Raw genomic sequence first — 20,162 nt, forward strand, 5'->3', positions numbered from 1 at the left:
ACCACCCCCCTTACAGGGTTAAAAAGAAAGATTCCTACTTTCATTGCTACCTGCTTGCTGGCTAGCCAGCTAGCCAGCCCTGTGGGCCTTGCTGCTGCTGCAGCCAAAAAACAAAAGGTGGTGCTGCTGCTGCTTCTGCTGCTTCTGCTTCTGCTTGTGTCTGGCCCCTGTTGGAGCGTCCAGGCACAGGACTTCTGCTGCTGCTGACTAAATGGCCTCCTTAATTGGATCATTTGAGTAGCCAGCACACCTGTGCAGGTAGGGCATGACATGATAGGCAGCTGCCTTGATAGCGGGTGGGTGCTGAATGTTCCTAATTGACAAAATAAGATTAATGCTTATGAAGAAATATAAAATCTCATCCCTTCCCCAATATCGCGCCACACCCCTACCCCTTAATTCCCTGGTTGAACGTGATGGACATATGTCTTTTTTCGACCGTACTAACTATGTAACTATGTAACATAACATGGGGGGGGGGGGGGGTCTCCTGGCTGTTCACACAGGTGTGTCATTGCTGTACATTGACCATGCATTGCTTCTGTGGTATTGCAAAGGCAAAGACAAATGCTTCCAGCCATCCATTGCACTAATGGATTGGTCATCAGCTGGCTGTCTATGTCCCGCATCAATATAGACCAAAGTACAGAGGGTTAGGCTATGCTATTGTGCACCTACCTGATGCATCAGAAGGTGCGAGGCCCTTGCTAAATTCTGTGCACAGACTTTGAGATCTATGCTTTAGACTGTATCTAAACCTGCTCCAACATGGACTGACATTCTGGCCTACTTTCAGCCGATGCGACTTGTCTGTCGCTGAACAGTCGCTTTTTATGTATTCAGCACCTATGTATAATGTTGTAAAAATGCTCTAGAAGCTAAAGTCGCAGAAATGTCACACATATTTGGCCTGCAACTTTCTGTGCGACAAATTCAGACAGGAAAAATCAGTATAAATCCTTAGAAAATTATCCCCCAGTGTCTCCATCTGCTGGCGGTATTGAATAAGCATTGCTGCACTGATGGGGTATGCATTAGACGAAAAAAAAGAAGAAAAAGAAGAATAATACGCCCAGAAAAGAGGCGAAAAGGAGAAAAACGTAAAAAAACGTGAAAAAAAAGTAAGAGGAAGAGAAGGGAAAAAAAGGTGGAAATGGGTTTAAAAGTGATTTCGGCGGAGAAATATATATATATATATATATATATATATATATATATATATATATATATATATGCGCACACACACATATAGATATAAACGTATTCTCCGTTGAGATATTGCAGCCGCTGCTGTGTCCAGGCCCAGGAGCCTTAGCACTGTGCTGTGATGTCACTCAATACCACTGACATCACTAGGTGTAAACAACATCTCTCCTTTGCTGTGTATGTGACTATGGAGCTGTTTGGTGATGTCGTCTATTACGGCCTTCATAGAAGCAACAGGAGATTGTTGCATCCATCTTGAACCCTCAGAACTACAGTGCTATGATGTCACTCACTTCCACAGGCCTTGCAGAGTGTAAACAACAACAACCCAGCTTTGTTGTGTATGTAACCAAAGGGATTTGTGATGTCACCTAGAACCTTCACAGCAGCGACAGCTTTATGAGGAGCATCAGCACTGCTCTGCCTGAGCAGAACCATCACCGCCATAGGTTGTCAAATAACCCGGATTTAACCCACACAGGTAAGTCCAATGGGGTGCAGGCATGTCCTCTATGCTTACAGCTTCCCGTGGGTGTTGGTTTGATACCGTTTGGGGACAGCCAAGGAGGCATCTGCAGGCAACAAAGGTAGGTGTGTGCTTGTGTGTGTGTTTCCTATGCAGATCCTAAGCCCAGTGTCACATGCAAGTAGGAGGAGTAAGAAGGGTTCCTGGCAAATCCGGGTTATGGATTGCATTTAAAAAGGCCCCGTGGGAGTGCAATGGGCCCCTGTCTTGCTGCTTAGCAATAATGGTATGGGTTTAGGTTCTGCTGTGTGTACTGGTGGTTGACTGCCCCCCAGCCCAGAGTGTGCATGGAAAATTGTCTGGCAGCCTCCCTGACAGCAAGCAGTGATAGTGCCCATGAAGGGGACCTTGTTGGGCCCGCCCCTTTCACGGTTATCGCTTCTCGGCCTTTTGGCTAAGATCAAGTGTAGTATCTGTTCTTATCAGTTTAATATCTGATACGTCCCCTATCTGGGGACCATATATTAAATGGATTTTTGAGAACGGGGGCCGATTTCGAAGCTTGCTTCCGTCGCCCTATGCATTGACCCGATATGGCAGTATCTTCGGGTACAGTGCACCACCCCCTTACAGGGTTAAAAAGAAAGATTCCTACTTTCATTGCTACCTGCTTGCTGGCTAGCCAGCTAGCCAGCCCTGTGGGCCTTGCTGCTGCTGCAGCCAAAAAACAAAAGGTGGTGCTGCTGCTGCTTCTGCTGCTTCTGCTTCTGCTTGTGTCTGGCCCCTGTTGGAGCGTCCAGGCACAGGACTTCTGCTGCTGCTGACTAAATGGCCTCCTTAATTGGATCATTTGAGTAGCCAGCACACCTGTGCAGGTAGGGCATGACATGATAGGCAGCTGCCTTGATAGCGGGTGGGTGCTGAATGTTCCTAATTGACAAAATAAGATTAATGCTTATGAAGAAATATAAAATCTCATCCCTTCCCCAATATCGCGCCACACCCCTACCCCTTAATTCCCTGGTTGAACGTGATGGACATATGTCTTTTTTCGACCGTACTAACTATGTAACTATGTAACATAACATGGGGGGGGGGGGGGGTCTCCTGGCTGTTCACACAGGTGTGTCATTGCTGTACATTGACCATGCATTGCTTCTGTGGTATTGCAAAGGCAAAGACAAATGCTTCCAGCCATCCATTGCACTAATGGATTGGTCATCAGCTGGCTGTCTATGTCCCGCATCAATATAGACCAAAGTACAGAGGGTTAGGCTATGCTATTGTGCACCTACCTGATGCATCAGAAGGTGCGAGGCCCTTGCTAAATTCTGTGCACAGACTTTGAGATCTATGCTTTAGACTGTATCTAAACCTGCTCCAACATGGACTGACATTCTGGCCTACTTTCAGCCGATGCGACTTGTCTGTCGCTGAACAGTCGCTTTTTATGTATTCAGCACCTATGTATAATGTTGTAAAAATGCTCTAGAAGCTAAAGTCGCAGAAATGTCACACATATTTGGCCTGCAACTTTCTGTGCGACAAATTCAGACAGGAAAAATCAGTATAAATCCTTAGAAAATTATCCCCCAGTGTCTCCATCTGCTGGCGGTATTGAATAAGCATTGCTGCACTGATGGGGTATGCATTAGACGAAAAAAAAGAAGAAAAAGAAGAATAATACGCCCAGAAAAGAGGCGAAAAGGAGAAAAACGTAAAAAAACGTGAAAAAAAAGTAAGAGGAAGAGAAGGGAAAAAAAGGTGGAAATGGGTTTAAAAGTGATTTCGGCGGAGAAATATATATATATATATATATATATATATATATATATATATATATATGCGCACACACACATATAGATATAAACGTATTCTCCGTTGAGATATTGCAGCCGCTGCTGTGTCCAGGCCCAGGAGCCTTAGCACTGTGCTGTGATGTCACTCAATACCACTGACATCACTAGGTGTAAACAACATCTCTCCTTTGCTGTGTATGTGACTATGGAGCTGTTTGGTGATGTCGTCTATTACGGCCTTCATAGAAGCAACAGGAGATTGTTGCATCCATCTTGAACCCTCAGAACTACAGTGCTATGATGTCACTCACTTCCACAGGCCTTGCAGAGTGTAAACAACAACAACCCAGCTTTGTTGTGTATGTAACCAAAGGGATTTGTGATGTCACCTAGAACCTTCACAGCAGCGACAGCTTTATGAGGAGCATCAGCACTGCTCTGCCTGAGCAGAACCATCACCGCCATAGGTTGTCAAATAACCCGGATTTAACCCACACAGGTAAGTCCAATGGGGTGCAGGCATGTCCTCTATGCTTACAGCTTCCCGTGGGTGTTGGTTTGATACCGTTTGGGGACAGCCAAGGAGGCATCTGCAGGCAACAAAGGTAGGTGTGTGCTTGTGTGTGTGTTTCCTATGCAGATCCTAAGCCCAGTGTCACATGCAAGTAGGAGGAGTAAGAAGGGTTCCTGGCAAATCCGGGTTATGGATTGCATTTAAAAAGGCCCCGTGGGAGTGCAATGGGCCCCTGTCTTGCTGCTTAGCAATAATGGTATGGGTTTAGGTTCTGCTGTGTGTACTGGTGGTTGACTGCCCCCCAGCCCAGAGTGTGCATGGAAAATTGTCTGGCAGCCTCCCTGACAGCAAGCAGTGATAGTGCCCATGAAGGGGACCTTGTTGGGCCCGCCCCTTTCACGGTTATCGCTTCTCGGCCTTTTGGCTAAGATCAAGTGTAGTATCTGTTCTTATCAGTTTAATATCTGATACGTCCCCTATCTGGGGACCATATATTAAATGGATTTTTGAGAACGGGGGCCGATTTCGAAGCTTGCTTCCGTCGCCCTATGCATTGACCCGATATGGCAGTATCTTCGGGTACAGTGCACCACCCCCTTACAGGGTTAAAAAGAAAGATTCCTACTTTCATTGCTACCTGCTTGCTGGCTAGCCAGCTAGCCAGCCCTGTGGGCCTTGCTGCTGCTGCAGCCAAAAAACAAAAGGTGGTGCTGCTGCTGCTTCTGCTGCTTCTGCTTCTGCTTGTGTCTGGCCCCTGTTGGAGCGTCCAGGCACAGGACTTCTGCTGCTGCTGACTAAATGGCCTCCTTAATTGGATCATTTGAGTAGCCAGCACACCTGTGCAGGTAGGGCATGACATGATAGGCAGCTGCCTTGATAGCGGGTGGGTGCTGAATGTTCCTAATTGACAAAATAAGATTAATGCTTATGAAGAAATATAAAATCTCATCCCTTCCCCAATATCGCGCCACACCCCTACCCCTTAATTCCCTGGTTGAACGTGATGGACATATGTCTTTTTTCGACCGTACTAACTATGTAACTATGTAACATAACATGGGGGGGGGGGGGGGTCTCCTGGCTGTTCACACAGGTGTGTCATTGCTGTACATTGACCATGCATTGCTTCTGTGGTATTGCAAAGGCAAAGACAAATGCTTCCAGCCATCCATTGCACTAATGGATTGGTCATCAGCTGGCTGTCTATGTCCCGCATCAATATAGACCAAAGTACAGAGGGTTAGGCTATGCTATTGTGCACCTACCTGATGCATCAGAAGGTGCGAGGCCCTTGCTAAATTCTGTGCACAGACTTTGAGATCTATGCTTTAGACTGTATCTAAACCTGCTCCAACATGGACTGACATTCTGGCCTACTTTCAGCCGATGCGACTTGTCTGTCGCTGAACAGTCGCTTTTTATGTATTCAGCACCTATGTATAATGTTGTAAAAATGCTCTAGAAGCTAAAGTCGCAGAAATGTCACACATATTTGGCCTGCAACTTTCTGTGCGACAAATTCAGACAGGAAAAATCAGTATAAATCCTTAGAAAATTATCCCCCAGTGTCTCCATCTGCTGGCGGTATTGAATAAGCATTGCTGCACTGATGGGGTATGCATTAGACGAAAAAAAAGAAGAAAAAGAAGAATAATACGCCCAGAAAAGAGGCGAAAAGGAGAAAAACGTAAAAAAACGTGAAAAAAAAGTAAGAGGAAGAGAAGGGAAAAAAAGGTGGAAATGGGTTTAAAAGTGATTTCGGCGGAGAAATATATATATATATATATATATATATATATATATATATATATATGCGCACACACACATATAGATATAAACGTATTCTCCGTTGAGATATTGCAGCCGCTGCTGTGTCCAGGCCCAGGAGCCTTAGCACTGTGCTGTGATGTCACTCAATACCACTGACATCACTAGGTGTAAACAACATCTCTCCTTTGCTGTGTATGTGACTATGGAGCTGTTTGGTGATGTCGTCTATTACGGCCTTCATAGAAGCAACAGGAGATTGTTGCATCCATCTTGAACCCTCAGAACTACAGTGCTATGATGTCACTCACTTCCACAGGCCTTGCAGAGTGTAAACAACAACAACCCAGCTTTGTTGTGTATGTAACCAAAGGGATTTGTGATGTCACCTAGAACCTTCACAGCAGCGACAGCTTTATGAGGAGCATCAGCACTGCTCTGCCTGAGCAGAACCATCACCGCCATAGGTTGTCAAATAACCCGGATTTAACCCACACAGGTAAGTCCAATGGGGTGCAGGCATGTCCTCTATGCTTACAGCTTCCCGTGGGTGTTGGTTTGATACCGTTTGGGGACAGCCAAGGAGGCATCTGCAGGCAACAAAGGTAGGTGTGTGCTTGTGTGTGTGTTTCCTATGCAGATCCTAAGCCCAGTGTCACATGCAAGTAGGAGGAGTAAGAAGGGTTCCTGGCAAATCCGGGTTATGGATTGCATTTAAAAAGGCCCCGTGGGAGTGCAATGGGCCCCTGTCTTGCTGCTTAGCAATAATGGTATGGGTTTAGGTTCTGCTGTGTGTACTGGTGGTTGACTGCCCCCCAGCCCAGAGTGTGCATGGAAAATTGTCTGGCAGCCTCCCTGACAGCAAGCAGTGATAGTGCCCATGAAGGGGACCTTGTTGGGCCCGCCCCTTTCACGGTTATCGCTTCTCGGCCTTTTGGCTAAGATCAAGTGTAGTATCTGTTCTTATCAGTTTAATATCTGATACGTCCCCTATCTGGGGACCATATATTAAATGGATTTTTGAGAACGGGGGCCGATTTCGAAGCTTGCTTCCGTCGCCCTATGCATTGACCCGATATGGCAGTATCTTCGGGTACAGTGCACCACCCCCTTACAGGGTTAAAAAGAAAGATTCCTACTTTCATTGCTACCTGCTTGCTGGCTAGCCAGCTAGCCAGCCCTGTGGGCCTTGCTGCTGCTGCAGCCAAAAAACAAAAGGTGGTGCTGCTGCTGCTTCTGCTGCTTCTGCTTCTGCTTGTGTCTGGCCCCTGTTGGAGCGTCCAGGCACAGGACTTCTGCTGCTGCTGACTAAATGGCCTCCTTAATTGGATCATTTGAGTAGCCAGCACACCTGTGCAGGTAGGGCATGACATGATAGGCAGCTGCCTTGATAGCGGGTGGGTGCTGAATGTTCCTAATTGACAAAATAAGATTAATGCTTATGAAGAAATATAAAATCTCATCCCTTCCCCAATATCGCGCCACACCCCTACCCCTTAATTCCCTGGTTGAACGTGATGGACATATGTCTTTTTTCGACCGTACTAACTATGTAACTATGTAACATAACATGGGGGGGGGGGGGGGGTCTCCTGGCTGTTCACACAGGTGTGTCATTGCTGTACATTGACCATGCATTGCTTCTGTGGTATTGCAAAGGCAAAGACAAATGCTTCCAGCCATCCATTGCACTAATGGATTGGTCATCAGCTGGCTGTCTATGTCCCGCATCAATATAGACCAAAGTACAGAGGGTTAGGCTATGCTATTGTGCACCTACCTGATGCATCAGAAGGTGCGAGGCCCTTGCTAAATTCTGTGCACAGACTTTGAGATCTATGCTTTAGACTGTATCTAAACCTGCTCCAACATGGACTGACATTCTGGCCTACTTTCAGCCGATGCGACTTGTCTGTCGCTGAACAGTCGCTTTTTATGTATTCAGCACCTATGTATAATGTTGTAAAAATGCTCTAGAAGCTAAAGTCGCAGAAATGTCACACATATTTGGCCTGCAACTTTCTGTGCGACAAATTCAGACAGGAAAAATCAGTATAAATCCTTAGAAAATTATCCCCCAGTGTCTCCATCTGCTGGCGGTATTGAATAAGCATTGCTGCACTGATGGGGTATGCATTAGACGAAAAAAAAGAAGAAAAAGAAGAATAATACGCCCAGAAAAGAGGCGAAAAGGAGAAAAACGTAAAAAAACGTGAAAAAAAAGTAAGAGGAAGAGAAGGGAAAAAAAGGTGGAAATGGGTTTAAAAGTGATTTCGGCGGAGAAATATATATATATATATATATATATATATATATATATATATATATATATGCGCACACACACATATAGATATAAACGTATTCTCCGTTGAGATATTGCAGCCGCTGCTGTGTCCAGGCCCAGGAGCCTTAGCACTGTGCTGTGATGTCACTCAATACCACTGACATCACTAGGTGTAAACAACATCTCTCCTTTGCTGTGTATGTGACTATGGAGCTGTTTGGTGATGTCGTCTATTACGGCCTTCATAGAAGCAACAGGAGATTGTTGCATCCATCTTGAACCCTCAGAACTACAGTGCTATGATGTCACTCACTTCCACAGGCCTTGCAGAGTGTAAACAACAACAACCCAGCTTTGTTGTGTATGTAACCAAAGGGATTTGTGATGTCACCTAGAACCTTCACAGCAGCGACAGCTTTATGAGGAGCATCAGCACTGCTCTGCCTGAGCAGAACCATCACCGCCATAGGTTGTCAAATAACCCGGATTTAACCCACACAGGTAAGTCCAATGGGGTGCAGGCATGTCCTCTATGCTTACAGCTTCCCGTGGGTGTTGGTTTGATACCGTTTGGGGACAGCCAAGGAGGCATCTGCAGGCAACAAAGGTAGGTGTGTGCTTGTGTGTGTGTTTCCTATGCAGATCCTAAGCCCAGTGTCACATGCAAGTAGGAGGAGTAAGAAGGGTTCCTGGCAAATCCGGGTTATGGATTGCATTTAAAAAGGCCCCGTGGGAGTGCAATGGGCCCCTGTCTTGCTGCTTAGCAATAATGGTATGGGTTTAGGTTCTGCTGTGTGTACTGGTGGTTGACTGCCCCCCAGCCCAGAGTGTGCATGGAAAATTGTCTGGCAGCCTCCCTGACAGCAAGCAGTGATAGTGCCCATGAAGGGGACCTTGTTGGGCCCGCCCCTTTCACGGTTATCGCTTCTCGGCCTTTTGGCTAAGATCAAGTGTAGTATCTGTTCTTATCAGTTTAATATCTGATACGTCCCCTATCTGGGGACCATATATTAAATGGATTTTTGAGAACGGGGGCCGATTTCGAAGCTTGCTTCCGTCGCCCTATGCATTGACCCGATATGGCAGTATCTTCGGGTACAGTGCACCACCCCCTTACAGGGTTAAAAAGAAAGATTCCTACTTTCATTGCTACCTGCTTGCTGGCTAGCCAGCTAGCCAGCCCTGTGGGCCTTGCTGCTGCTGCAGCCAAAAAACAAAAGGTGGTGCTGCTGCTGCTTCTGCTGCTTCTGCTTCTGCTTGTGTCTGGCCCCTGTTGGAGCGTCCAGGCACAGGACTTCTGCTGCTGCTGACTAAATGGCCTCCTTAATTGGATCATTTGAGTAGCCAGCACACCTGTGCAGGTAGGGCATGACATGATAGGCAGCTGCCTTGATAGCGGGTGGGTGCTGAATGTTCCTAATTGACAAAATAAGATTAATGCTTATGAAGAAATATAAAATCTCATCCCTTCCCCAATATCGCGCCACACCCCTACCCCTTAATTCCCTGGTTGAACGTGATGGACATATGTCTTTTTTCGACCGTACTAACTATGTAACTATGTAACATAACATGGGGGGGGGGGGGGGGGTCTCCTGGCTGTTCACACAGGTGTGTCATTGCTGTACATTGACCATGCATTGCTTCTGTGGTATTGCAAAGGCAAAGACAAATGCTTCCAGCCATCCATTGCACTAATGGATTGGTCATCAGCTGGCTGTCTATGTCCCGCATCAATATAGACCAAAGTACAGAGGGTTAGGCTATGCTATTGTGCACCTACCTGATGCATCAGAAGGTGCGAGGCCCTTGCTAAATTCTGTGCACAGACTTTGAGATCTATGCTTTAGACTGTATCTAAACCTGCTCCAACATGGACTGACATTCTGGCCTACTTTCAGCCGATGCGACTTGTCTGTCGCTGAACAGTCGCTTTTTATGTATTCAGCACCTATGTATAATGTTGTAAAAATGCTCTAGAAGCTAAAGTCGCAGAAATGTCACACATATTTGGCCTGCAACTTTCTGTGCGACAAATTCAGACAGGAAAAATAAGTATAAATCCTTAGAAAATTATCCCCCAGTGTCTCCATCTGCTGGCGGTATTGAATAAGCATTGCTGCACTGATGGGGTATGCATTAGACGAAAAAAAAGAAGAAAAAGAAGAATAATACGCCCAGAAAAGAGGCGAAAAGGAGAAAAACGTAAAAAAACGTGAAAAAAAAGTAAGAGGAAGAGAAGGGAAAAAAAGGTGGAAATGGGTTTAAAAGTGATTTCGGCGGAGAAATATATATATATATATATATATATATATATATATATATATATATATATGCGCACACACACATATAGATATAAACGTATTCTCCGTTGAGATATTGCAGCCGCTGCTGTGTCCAGGCCCAGGAGCCTTAGCACTGTGCTGTGATGTCACTCAATACCACTGACATCACTAGGTGTAAACAACATCTCTCCTTTGCTGTGTATGTGACTATGGAGCTGTTTGGTGATGTCGTCTATTACGGCCTTCATAGAAGCAACAGGAGATTGTTGCATCCATCTTGAACCCTCAGAACTACAGTGCTATGATGTCACTCACTTCCACAGGCCTTGCAGAGTGTAAACAACAACAACCCAGCTTTGTTGTGTATGTAACCAAAGGGATTTGTGATGTCACCTAGAACCTTCACAGCAGCGACAGCTTTATGAGGAGCATCAGCACTGCTCTGCCTGAGCAGAACCATCACCGCCATAGGTTGTCAAATAACCCGGATTTAACCCACACAGGTAAGTCCAATGGGGTGCAGGCATGTCCTCTATGCTTACAGCTTCCCGTGGGTGTTGGTTTGATACCGTTTGGGGACAGCCAAGGAGGCATCTGCAGGCAACAAAGGTAGGTGTGTGCTTGTGTGTGTGTTTCCTATGCAGATCCTAAGCCCAGTGTCACATGCAAGTAGGAGGAGTAAGAAGGGTTCCTGGCAAATCCGGGTTATGGATTGCATTTAAAAAGGCCCCGTGGGAGTGCAATGGGCCCCTGTCTTGCTGCTTAGCAATAATGGTATGGGTTTAGGTTCTGCTGTGTGTACTGGTGGTTGACTGCCCCCCAGCCCAGAGTGTGCATGGAAAATTGTCTGGCAGCCTCCCTGACAGCAAGCAGTGATAGTGCCCATGAAGGGGACCTTGTTGGGCCCGCCCCTTTCACGGTTATCGCTTCTCGGCCTTTTGGCTAAGATCAAGTGTAGTATCTGTTCTTATCAGTTTAATATCTGATACGTCCCCTATCTGGGGACCATATATTAAATGGATTTTTGAGAACGGGGGCCGATTTCGAAGCTTGCTTCCGTCGCCCTATGCATTGACCCGATATGGCAGTATCTTCGGGTACAGTGCACCACCCCCTTACAGGGTTAAAAAGAAAGATTCCTACTTTCATTGCTACCTGCTTGCTGGCTAGCCAGCTAGCCAGCCCTGTGGGCCTTGCTGCTGCTGCAGCCAAAAAACAAAAGGTGGTGCTGCTGCTGCTTCTGCTGCTTCTGCTTCTGCTTGTGTCTGGCCCCTGTTGGAGCGTCCAGGCACAGGACTTCTGCTGCTGCTGACTAAATGGCCTCCTTAATTGGATCATTTGAGTAGCCAGCACACCTGTGCAGGTAGGGCATGACATGATAGGCAGCTGCCTTGATAGCGGGTGGGTGCTGAATGTTCCTAATTGACAAAATAAGATTAATGCTTATGAAGAAATATAAAATCTCATCCCTTCCCCAATATCGCGCCACACCCCTACCCCTTAATTCCCTGGTTGAACGTGATGGACATATGTCTTTTTTCGACCGTACTAACTATGTAACTATGTAACATAACATGGGGGGGGGGGGGGGTCTCCTGGCTGTTCACACAGGTGTGTCATTGCTGTACATTGACCATGCATTGCTTCTGTGGTATTGCAAAGGCAAAGACAAATGCTTCCAGCCATCCATTGCACTAATGGATTGGTCATCAGCTGGCTGTCTATGTCCCGCATCAATATAGACCAAAGTACAGAGGGTTAGGCTATGCTATTGTGCACCTACCTGATGCATCAGAAGGTGCGAGGCCCTTGCTAAATTCTGTGCACAGACTTTGAGATCTATGCTTTAGACTGTATCTAAACCTGCTCCAACATGGACTGACATTCTGGCCTACTTTCAGCCGATGCGACTTGTCTGTCGCTGAACAGTCGCTTTTTATGTATTCAGCACCTATGTATAATGTTGTAAAAATGCTCTAGAAGCTAAAGTCGCAGAAATGTCACACATATTTGGCCTGCAACTTTCTGTGCGACAAATTCAGACAGGAAAAATCAGTATAAATCCTTAGAAAATTATCCCCCAGTGTCTCCATCTGCTGGCGGTATTGAATAAGCATTGCTGCACTGATGGGGTATGCATTAGACGAAAAAAAAGAAGAAAAAGAAGAATAATACGCCCAGAAAAGAGGCGAAAAGGAGAAAAACGTAAAAAAACGTGAAAAAAAAGTAAGAGGAAGAGAAGGGAAAAAAAGGTGGAAATGGGTTTAAAAGTGATTTCGGCGGAGAAATATATATATATATATATATATATATATATATATATATATATATATATGCGCACACACACATATAGATATAAACGTATTCTCCGTTGAGATATTGCAGCCGCTGCTGTGTCCAGGCCCAGGAGCCTTAGCACTGTGCTGTGATGTCACTCAATACCACTGACATCACTAGGTGTAAACAACATCTCTCCTTTGCTGTGTATGTGACTATGGAGCTGTTTGGTGATGTCGTCTATTACGGCCTTCATAGAAGCAACAGGAGATTGTTGCATCCATCTTGAACCCTCAGAACTACAGTGCTATGATGTCACTCACTTCCACAGGCCTTGCAGAGTGTAAACAACAACAACCCAGCTTTGTTGTGTATGTAACCAAAGGGATTTGTGATGTCACCTAGAACCTTCACAGCAGCGACAGCTTTATGAGGAGCATCAGCACTGCTCTGCCTGAGCAGAACCATCACCGCCATAGGTTGTCAAATAACCCGGATTTAACCCACACAGGTAAGTCCAATGGGGTGCAGGCATGTCCTCTATGCTTACAGCTTCCCGTGGGTGTTGGTTTGATACCGTTTGGGGACAGCCAAGGAGGCATCTGCAGGCAACAAAGGTAGGTGTGTGCTTGTGTGTGTGTTTCCTATGCAGATCCTAAGCCCAGTGTCACATGCAAGTAGGAGGAGTAAGAAGGGTTCCTGGCAAATCCGGGTTATGGATTGCATTTAAAAAGGCCCCGTGGGAGTGCAATGGGCCCCTGTCTTGCTGCTTAGCAATAATGGTATGGGTTTAGGTTCTGCTGTGTGTACTGGTGGTTGACTGCCCCCCAGCCCAGAGTGTGCATGGAAAATTGTCTGGCAGCCTCCCTGACAGCAAGCAGTGATAGTGCCCATGAAGGGGACCTTGTTGGGCCCGCCCCTTTCACGGTTATCGCTTCTCGGCCTTTTGGCTAAGATCAAGTGTAGTATCTGTTCTTATCAGTTTAATATCTGATACGTCCCCTATCTGGGGACCATATATTAAATGGATTTTTGAGAACGGGGGCCGATTTCGAAGCTTGCTTCCGTCGCCCTATGCATTGACCCGATATGGCAGTATCTTCGGGTACAGTGCACCACCCCCTTACAGGGTTAAAAAGAAAGATTCCTACTTTCATTGCTACCTGCTTGCTGGCTAGCCAGCTAGCCAGCCCTGTGGGCCTTGCTGCTGCTGCAGCCAAAAAACAAAAGGTGGTGCTGCTGCTGCTTCTGCTGCTTCTGCTTCTGCTTGTGTCTGGCCCCTGTTGGAGCGTCCAGGCACAGGACTTCTGCTGCTGCTGACTAAATGGCCTCCTTAATTGGATCATTTGAGTAGCCAGCACACCTGTGCAGGTAGGGCATGACATGATAGGCAGCTGCCTTGATAGCGGGTGGGTGCTGAATGTTCCTAATTGACAAAATAAGATTAATGCTTATGAAGAAATATAAAATCTCATCCCTTCCCCAATATCGCGCCACACCCCTACCCCTTAATTCCCTGGTTGAACGTGATGGACATATGTCTTTTTTCGACCGTACTAACTATGTAACTATGTAACATAACATGGGGGGGGGGGGGGGTCTCCTGGCTGTTCACACAGGTGTGTCATTGCTGTACATTGACCATGCATTGCTTCTGTGGTATTGCAAAGGCAAAGACAAATGCTTCCAGCCATCCATTGCACTAATGGATTGGTCATCAGCTGGCTGTCTATGTCCCGCATCAATATAGACCAAAGTACAGAGGGTTAGGCTATGCTATTGTGCACCTACCTGATGCATCAGAAGGTGCGAGGCCCTTGCTAAATTCTGTGCACAGACTTTGAGATCTATGCTTTAGACTGTATCTAAACCTGCTCCAACATGGACTGACATTCTGGCCTACTTTCAGCCGATGCGACTTGTCTGTCGCTGAACAGTCGCTTTTTATGTATTCAGCACCTATGTATAATGTTGTAAAAATGCTCTAGAAGCTAAAGTCGCAGAAATGTCACACATATTTGGCCTGCAACTTTCTGTGCGACAAATTCAGACAGGAAAAATCAGTATAAATCCTTAGAAAATTATCCCCCAGTGTCTCCATCTGCTGGCGGTATTGAATAAGCATTGCTGCACTGATGGGGTATGCATTAGACGAAAAAAAAGAAGAAAAAGAAGAATAATACGCCCAGAAAAGAGGCGAAAAGGAGAAAAACGTAAAAAAACGTGAAAAAAAAGTAAGAGGAAGAGAAGGGAAAAAAAGGTGGAAATGGGTTTAAAAGTGATTTCGGCGGAGAAATATATATATATATATATATATATATATATATATATATATATGCGCACACACACATATAGATATAAACGTATTCTCCGTTGAGATATTGCAGCCGCTGCTGTGTCCAGGCCCAGGAGCCTTAGCACTGTGCTGTGATGTCACTCAATACCACTGACATCACTAGGTGTAAACAACATCTCTCCTTTGCTGTGTATGTGACTATGGAGCTGTTTGGTGATGTCGTCTATTACGGCCTTCATAGAAGCAACAGGAGATTGTTGCATCCATCTTGAACCCTCAGAACTACAGTGCTATGATGTCACTCACTTCCACAGGCCTTGCAGAGTGTAAACAACAACAACCCAGCTTTGTTGTGTATGTAACCAAAGGGATTTGTGATGTCACCTAGAACCTTCACAGCAGCGACAGCTTTATGAGGAGCATCAGCACTGCTCTGCCTGAGCAGAACCATCACCGCCATAGGTTGTCAAATAACCCGGATTTAACCCACACAGGTAAGTCCAATGGGGTGCAGGCATGTCCTCTATGCTTACAGCTTCCCGTGGGTGTTGGTTTGATACCGTTTGGGGACAGCCAAGGAGGCATCTGCAGGCAACAAAGGTAGGTGTGTGCTTGTGTGTGTGTTTCCTATGCAGATCCTAAGCCCAGTGTCACATGCAAGTAGGAGGAGTAAGAAGGGTTCCTGGCAAATCCGGGTTATGGATTGCATTTAAAAAGGCCCCGTGGGAGTGCAATGGGCCCCTGTCTTGCTGCTTAGCAATAATGGTATGGGTTTAGGTTCTGCTGTGTGTACTGGTGGTTGACTGCCCCCCAGCCCAGAGTGTGCATGGAAAATTGTCTGGCAGCCTCCCTGACAGCAAGCAGTGATAGTGCCCATGAAGGGGACCTTGTTGGGCCCGCCCCTTTCACGGTTATCGCTTCTCGGCCTTTTGGCTAAGATCAAGTGTAGTATCTGTTCTTATCAGTTTAATATCTGATACGTCCCCTATCTGGGGACCATATATTAAATGGATTTTTGAGAACGGGGGCCGATTTCGAAGCTTGCTTCCGTCGCCCTATGCATTGACCCGATATGGCAGTATCTTCGGGTACAGTGCACCACCCCCTTACAGGGTTAAAAAGAAAGATTCCTACTTTCATTGCTACCTGCTTGCTGGCTAGCCAGCTAGCCAGCCCTGTGGGCCTTGCTGCTGCTGCAGCCAAAAAACAAAAGGTGGTGCTGCTGCTGCTTCTGCTGCTTCTGCTTCTGCTTGTGTCTGGCCCCTGTTGGAGCGTCCAGGCACAGGACTTCTGCTGCTGCTGACTAAATGGCCTCCTTAATTGGATCATTTGAGTAGCCAGCACACCTGTGCAGGTAGGGCATGACATGATAGGCAGCTGCCTTGATAGCGGGTGGGTGCTGAATGTTCCTAATTGACAAAATAAGATTAATGCTTATGAAGAAATATAAAATCTCATCCCTTCCCCAATATCGCGCCACACCCCTACCCCTTAATTCCCTGGTTGAACGTGATGGACATATGTCTTTTTTCGACCGTACTAACTATGTAACTATGTAACATAACATGGGGGGGGGGGGGGGTCTCCTGGCTGTTCACACAGGTGTGTCATTGCTGTACATTGACCATGCATTGCTTCTGTGGTATTGCAAAGGCAAAGACAAATGCTTCCAGCCATCCATTGCACTAATGGATTGGTCATCAGCTGGCTGTCTATGTCCCGCATCAATATAGACCAAAGTACAGAGGGTTAGGCTATGCTATTGTGCACCTACCTGATGCATCAGAAGGTGCGAGGCCCTTGCTAAATTCTGTGCACAGACTTTGAGATCTATGCTTTAGACTGTATCTAAACCTGCTCCAACATGGACTGACATTCTGGCCTACTTTCAGCCGATGCGACTTGTCTGTCGCTGAACAGTCGCTTTTTATGTATTCAGCACCTATGTATAATGTTGTAAAAATGCTCTAGAAGCTAAAGTCGCAGAAATGTCACACATATTTGGCCTGCAACTTTCTGTGCGACAAATTCAGACAGGAAAAATCAGTATAAATCCTTAGAAAATTATCCCCCAGTGTCTCCATCTGCTGGCGGTATTGAATAAGCATTGCTGCACTGATGGGGTATGCATTAGACGAAAAAAAAGAAGAAAAAGAAGAATAATACGCCCAGAAAAGAGGCGAAAAGGAGAAAAACGTAAAAAAACGTGAAAAAAAAGTAAGAGGAAGAGAAGGGAAAAAAAGGTGGAAATGGGTTTAAAAGTGATTTCGGCGGAGAAATATATATATATATATATATATATATATATATATATATATATATATATGCGCACACACACATATAGATATAAACGTATTCTCCGTTGAGATATTGCAGCCGCTGCTGTGTCCAGGCCCAGGAGCCTTAGCACTGTGCTGTGATGTCACTCAATACCACTGACATCACTAGGTGTAAACAACATCTCTCCTTTGCTGTGTATGTGACTATGGAGCTGTTTGGTGATGTCGTCTATTACGGCCTTCATAGAAGCAACAGGAGATTGTTGCATCCATCTTGAACCCTCAGAACTACAGTGCTATGATGTCACTCACTTCCACAGGCCTTGCAGAGTGTAAACAACAACAACCCAGCTTTGTTGTGTATGTAACCAAAGGGATTTGTGATGTCACCTAGAACCTTCACAGCAGCGACAGCTTTATGAGGAGCATCAGCACTGCTCTGCCTGAGCAGAACCATCACCGCCATAGGTTGTCAAATAACCCGGATTTAACCCACACAGGTAAGTCCAATGGGGTGCAGGCATGTCCTCTATGCTTACAGCTTCCCGTGGGTGTTGGTTTGATACCGTTTGGGGACAGCCAAGGAGGCATCTGCAGGCAACAAAGGTAGGTGTGTGCTTGTGTGTGTGTTTCCTATGCAGATCCTAAGCCCAGTGTCACATGCAAGTAGGAGGAGTAAGAAGGGTTCCTGGCAAATCCGGGTTATGGATTGCATTTAAAAAGGCCCCGTGGGAGTGCAATGGGCCCCTGTCTTGCTGCTTAGCAATAATGGTATGGGTTTAGGTTCTGCTGTGTGTACTGGTGGTTGACTGCCCCCCAGCCCAGAGTGTGCATGGAAAATTGTCTGGCAGCCTCCCTGACAGCAAGCAGTGATAGTGCCCATGAAGGGGACCTTGTTGGGCCCGCCCCTTTCACGGTTATCGCTTCTCGGCCTTTTGGCTAAGATCAAGTGTAGTATCTGTTCTTATCAGTTTAATATCTGATACGTCCCCTATCTGGGGACCATATATTAAATGGATTTTTGAGAACGGGGGCCGATTTCGAAGCTTGCTTCCGTCGCCCTATGCATTGACCCGATATGGCAGTATCTTCGGGTACAGTGCACCACCCCCTTACAGGGTTAAAAAGAAAGATTCCTACTTTCATTGCTACCTGCTTGCTGGCTAGCCAGCTAGCCAGCCCTGTGGGCCTTGCTGCTGCTGCAGCCAAAAAACAAAAGGTGGTGCTGCTGCTGCTTCTGCTGCTTCTGCTTCTGCTTGTGTCTGGCCCCTGTTGGAGCGTCCAGGCACAGGACTTCTGCTGCTGCTGACTAAATGGCCTCCTTAATTGGATCATTTGAGTAGCCAGCACACCTGTGCAGGTAGGGCATGACATGATAGGCAGCTGCCTTGATAGCGGGTGGGTGCTGAATGTTCCTAATTGACAAAATAAGATTAATGCTTATGAAGAAATATAAAATCTCATCCCTTCCCCAATATCGCGCCACACCCCTACCCCTTAATTCCCTGGTTGAACGTGATGGACATATGTCTTTTTTCGACCGTACTAACTATGTAACTATGTAACATAACATGGGGGGGGGGGGGGGTCTCCTGGCTGTTCACACAGGTGTGTCATTGCTGTACATTGACCATGCATTGCTTCTGTGGTATTGCAAAGGCAAAGACAAATGCTTCCAGCCATCCATTGCACTAATGGATTGGTCATCAGCTGGCTGTCTATGTCCCGCATCAATATAGACCAAAGTACAGAGGGTTAGGCTATGCTATTGTGCACCTACCTGATGCATCAGAAGGTGCGAGGCCCTTGCTAAATTCTGTGCACAGACTTTGAGATCTATGCTTTAGACTGTATCTAAACCTGCTCCAACATGGACTGACATTCTGGCCTACTTTCAGCCGATGCGACTTGTCTGTCGCTGAACAGTCGCTTTTTATGTATTCAGCACCTATGTATAATGTTGTAAAAATGCTCTAGAAGCTAAAGTCGCAGAAATGTCACACATATTTGGCCTGCAACTTTCTGTGCGACAAATTCAGACAGGAAAAATCAGTATAAATCCTTAGAAAATTATCCCCCAGTGTCTCCATCTGCTGGCGGTATTGAATAAGCATTGCTGCACTGATGGGGTATGCATTAGACGAAAAAAAAGAAGAAAAAGAAGAATAATACGCCCAGAAAAGAGGCGAAAAGGAGAAAAACGTAAAAAAACGTGAAAAAAAAGTAAGAGGAAGAGAAGGGAAAAAAAGGTGGAAATGGGTTTAAAAGTGATTTCGGCGGAGAAATATATATATATATATATATATATATATATATATATATATATATATATATGCGCACACACACATATAGATATAAACGTATTCTCCGTTGAGATATTGCAGCCGCTGCTGTGTCCAGGCCCAGGAGCCTTAGCACTGTGCTGTGATGTCACTCAATACCACTGACATCACTAGGTGTAAACAACATCTCTCCTTTGCTGTGTATGTGACTATGGAGCTGTTTGGTGATGTCGTCTATTACGGCCTTCATAGAAGCAACAGGAGATTGTTGCATCCATCTTGAACCCTCAGAACTACAGTGCTATGATGTCACTCACTTCCACAGGCCTTGCAGAGTGTAAACAACAACAACCCAGCTTTGTTGTGTATGTAACCAAAGGGATTTGTGATGTCACCTAGAACCTTCACAGCAGCGACAGCTTTATGAGGAGCATCAGCACTGCTCTGCCTGAGCAGAACCATCACCGCCATAGGTTGTCAAATAACCCGGATTTAACCCACACAGGTAAGTCCAATGGGGTGCAGGCATGTCCTCTATGCTTACAGCTTCCCGTGGGTGTTGGTTTGATACCGTTTGGGGACAGCCAAGGAGGCATCTGCAGGCAACAAAGGTAGGTGTGTGCTTGTGTGTGTGTTTCCTATGCAGATCCTAAGCCCAGTGTCACATGCAAGTAGGAGGAGTAAGAAGGGTTCCTGGCAAATCCGGG

At 46.0% G+C, this 20,162-nt stretch overlaps 8 non-coding genes across 8 annotated transcripts; all 8 read left to right on the forward strand.

Annotated features, from left to right (window-relative positions):
• The first annotated feature begins 2,106 nt into the window (after positions 1–2,106).
• Positions 2,107–2,297, forward strand: LOC130329989 (U2 spliceosomal RNA). The gene has a single exon (XR_008873434.1). It is a non-coding gene; the product is annotated as a U2 spliceosomal RNA (small nuclear RNA).
• A 2,092-nt stretch (positions 2,298–4,389) lies between these two features.
• LOC130329993 (U2 spliceosomal RNA) lies at positions 4,390–4,580 on the forward strand. The gene has a single exon (XR_008873438.1). It is a non-coding gene; the product is annotated as a U2 spliceosomal RNA (small nuclear RNA).
• A 2,090-nt stretch (positions 4,581–6,670) lies between these two features.
• On the forward strand, positions 6,671–6,861 carry LOC130329994 (U2 spliceosomal RNA). Its single transcript, XR_008873439.1, has one exon. It is a non-coding gene; the product is annotated as a U2 spliceosomal RNA (small nuclear RNA).
• Positions 6,862–8,956: 2,095 nt separating this feature from the next.
• Positions 8,957–9,147, forward strand: LOC130329995 (U2 spliceosomal RNA). The gene has a single exon (XR_008873440.1). It is a non-coding gene; the product is annotated as a U2 spliceosomal RNA (small nuclear RNA).
• Positions 9,148–11,243: 2,096 nt separating this feature from the next.
• On the forward strand, positions 11,244–11,434 carry LOC130329997 (U2 spliceosomal RNA). Its single transcript, XR_008873441.1, has one exon. It is a non-coding gene; the product is annotated as a U2 spliceosomal RNA (small nuclear RNA).
• Positions 11,435–13,528: 2,094 nt separating this feature from the next.
• LOC130329990 (U2 spliceosomal RNA) lies at positions 13,529–13,719 on the forward strand. Its single transcript, XR_008873435.1, has one exon. It is a non-coding gene; the product is annotated as a U2 spliceosomal RNA (small nuclear RNA).
• Positions 13,720–15,807: 2,088 nt separating this feature from the next.
• Positions 15,808–15,998, forward strand: LOC130329991 (U2 spliceosomal RNA). The gene has a single exon (XR_008873436.1). It is a non-coding gene; the product is annotated as a U2 spliceosomal RNA (small nuclear RNA).
• Positions 15,999–18,092: 2,094 nt separating this feature from the next.
• LOC130329992 (U2 spliceosomal RNA) lies at positions 18,093–18,283 on the forward strand. The gene has a single exon (XR_008873437.1). It is a non-coding gene; the product is annotated as a U2 spliceosomal RNA (small nuclear RNA).
• The last annotated feature ends 1,879 nt before the right edge of the window (positions 18,284–20,162 follow it).

This window comes from Hyla sarda, unplaced genomic scaffold (assembly GCF_029499605.1).
Source record: "Hyla sarda isolate aHylSar1 unplaced genomic scaffold, aHylSar1.hap1 scaffold_3287, whole genome shotgun sequence".
NCBI classification, from domain to species: domain Eukaryota; kingdom Metazoa; phylum Chordata; class Amphibia; order Anura; family Hylidae; genus Hyla; species Hyla sarda.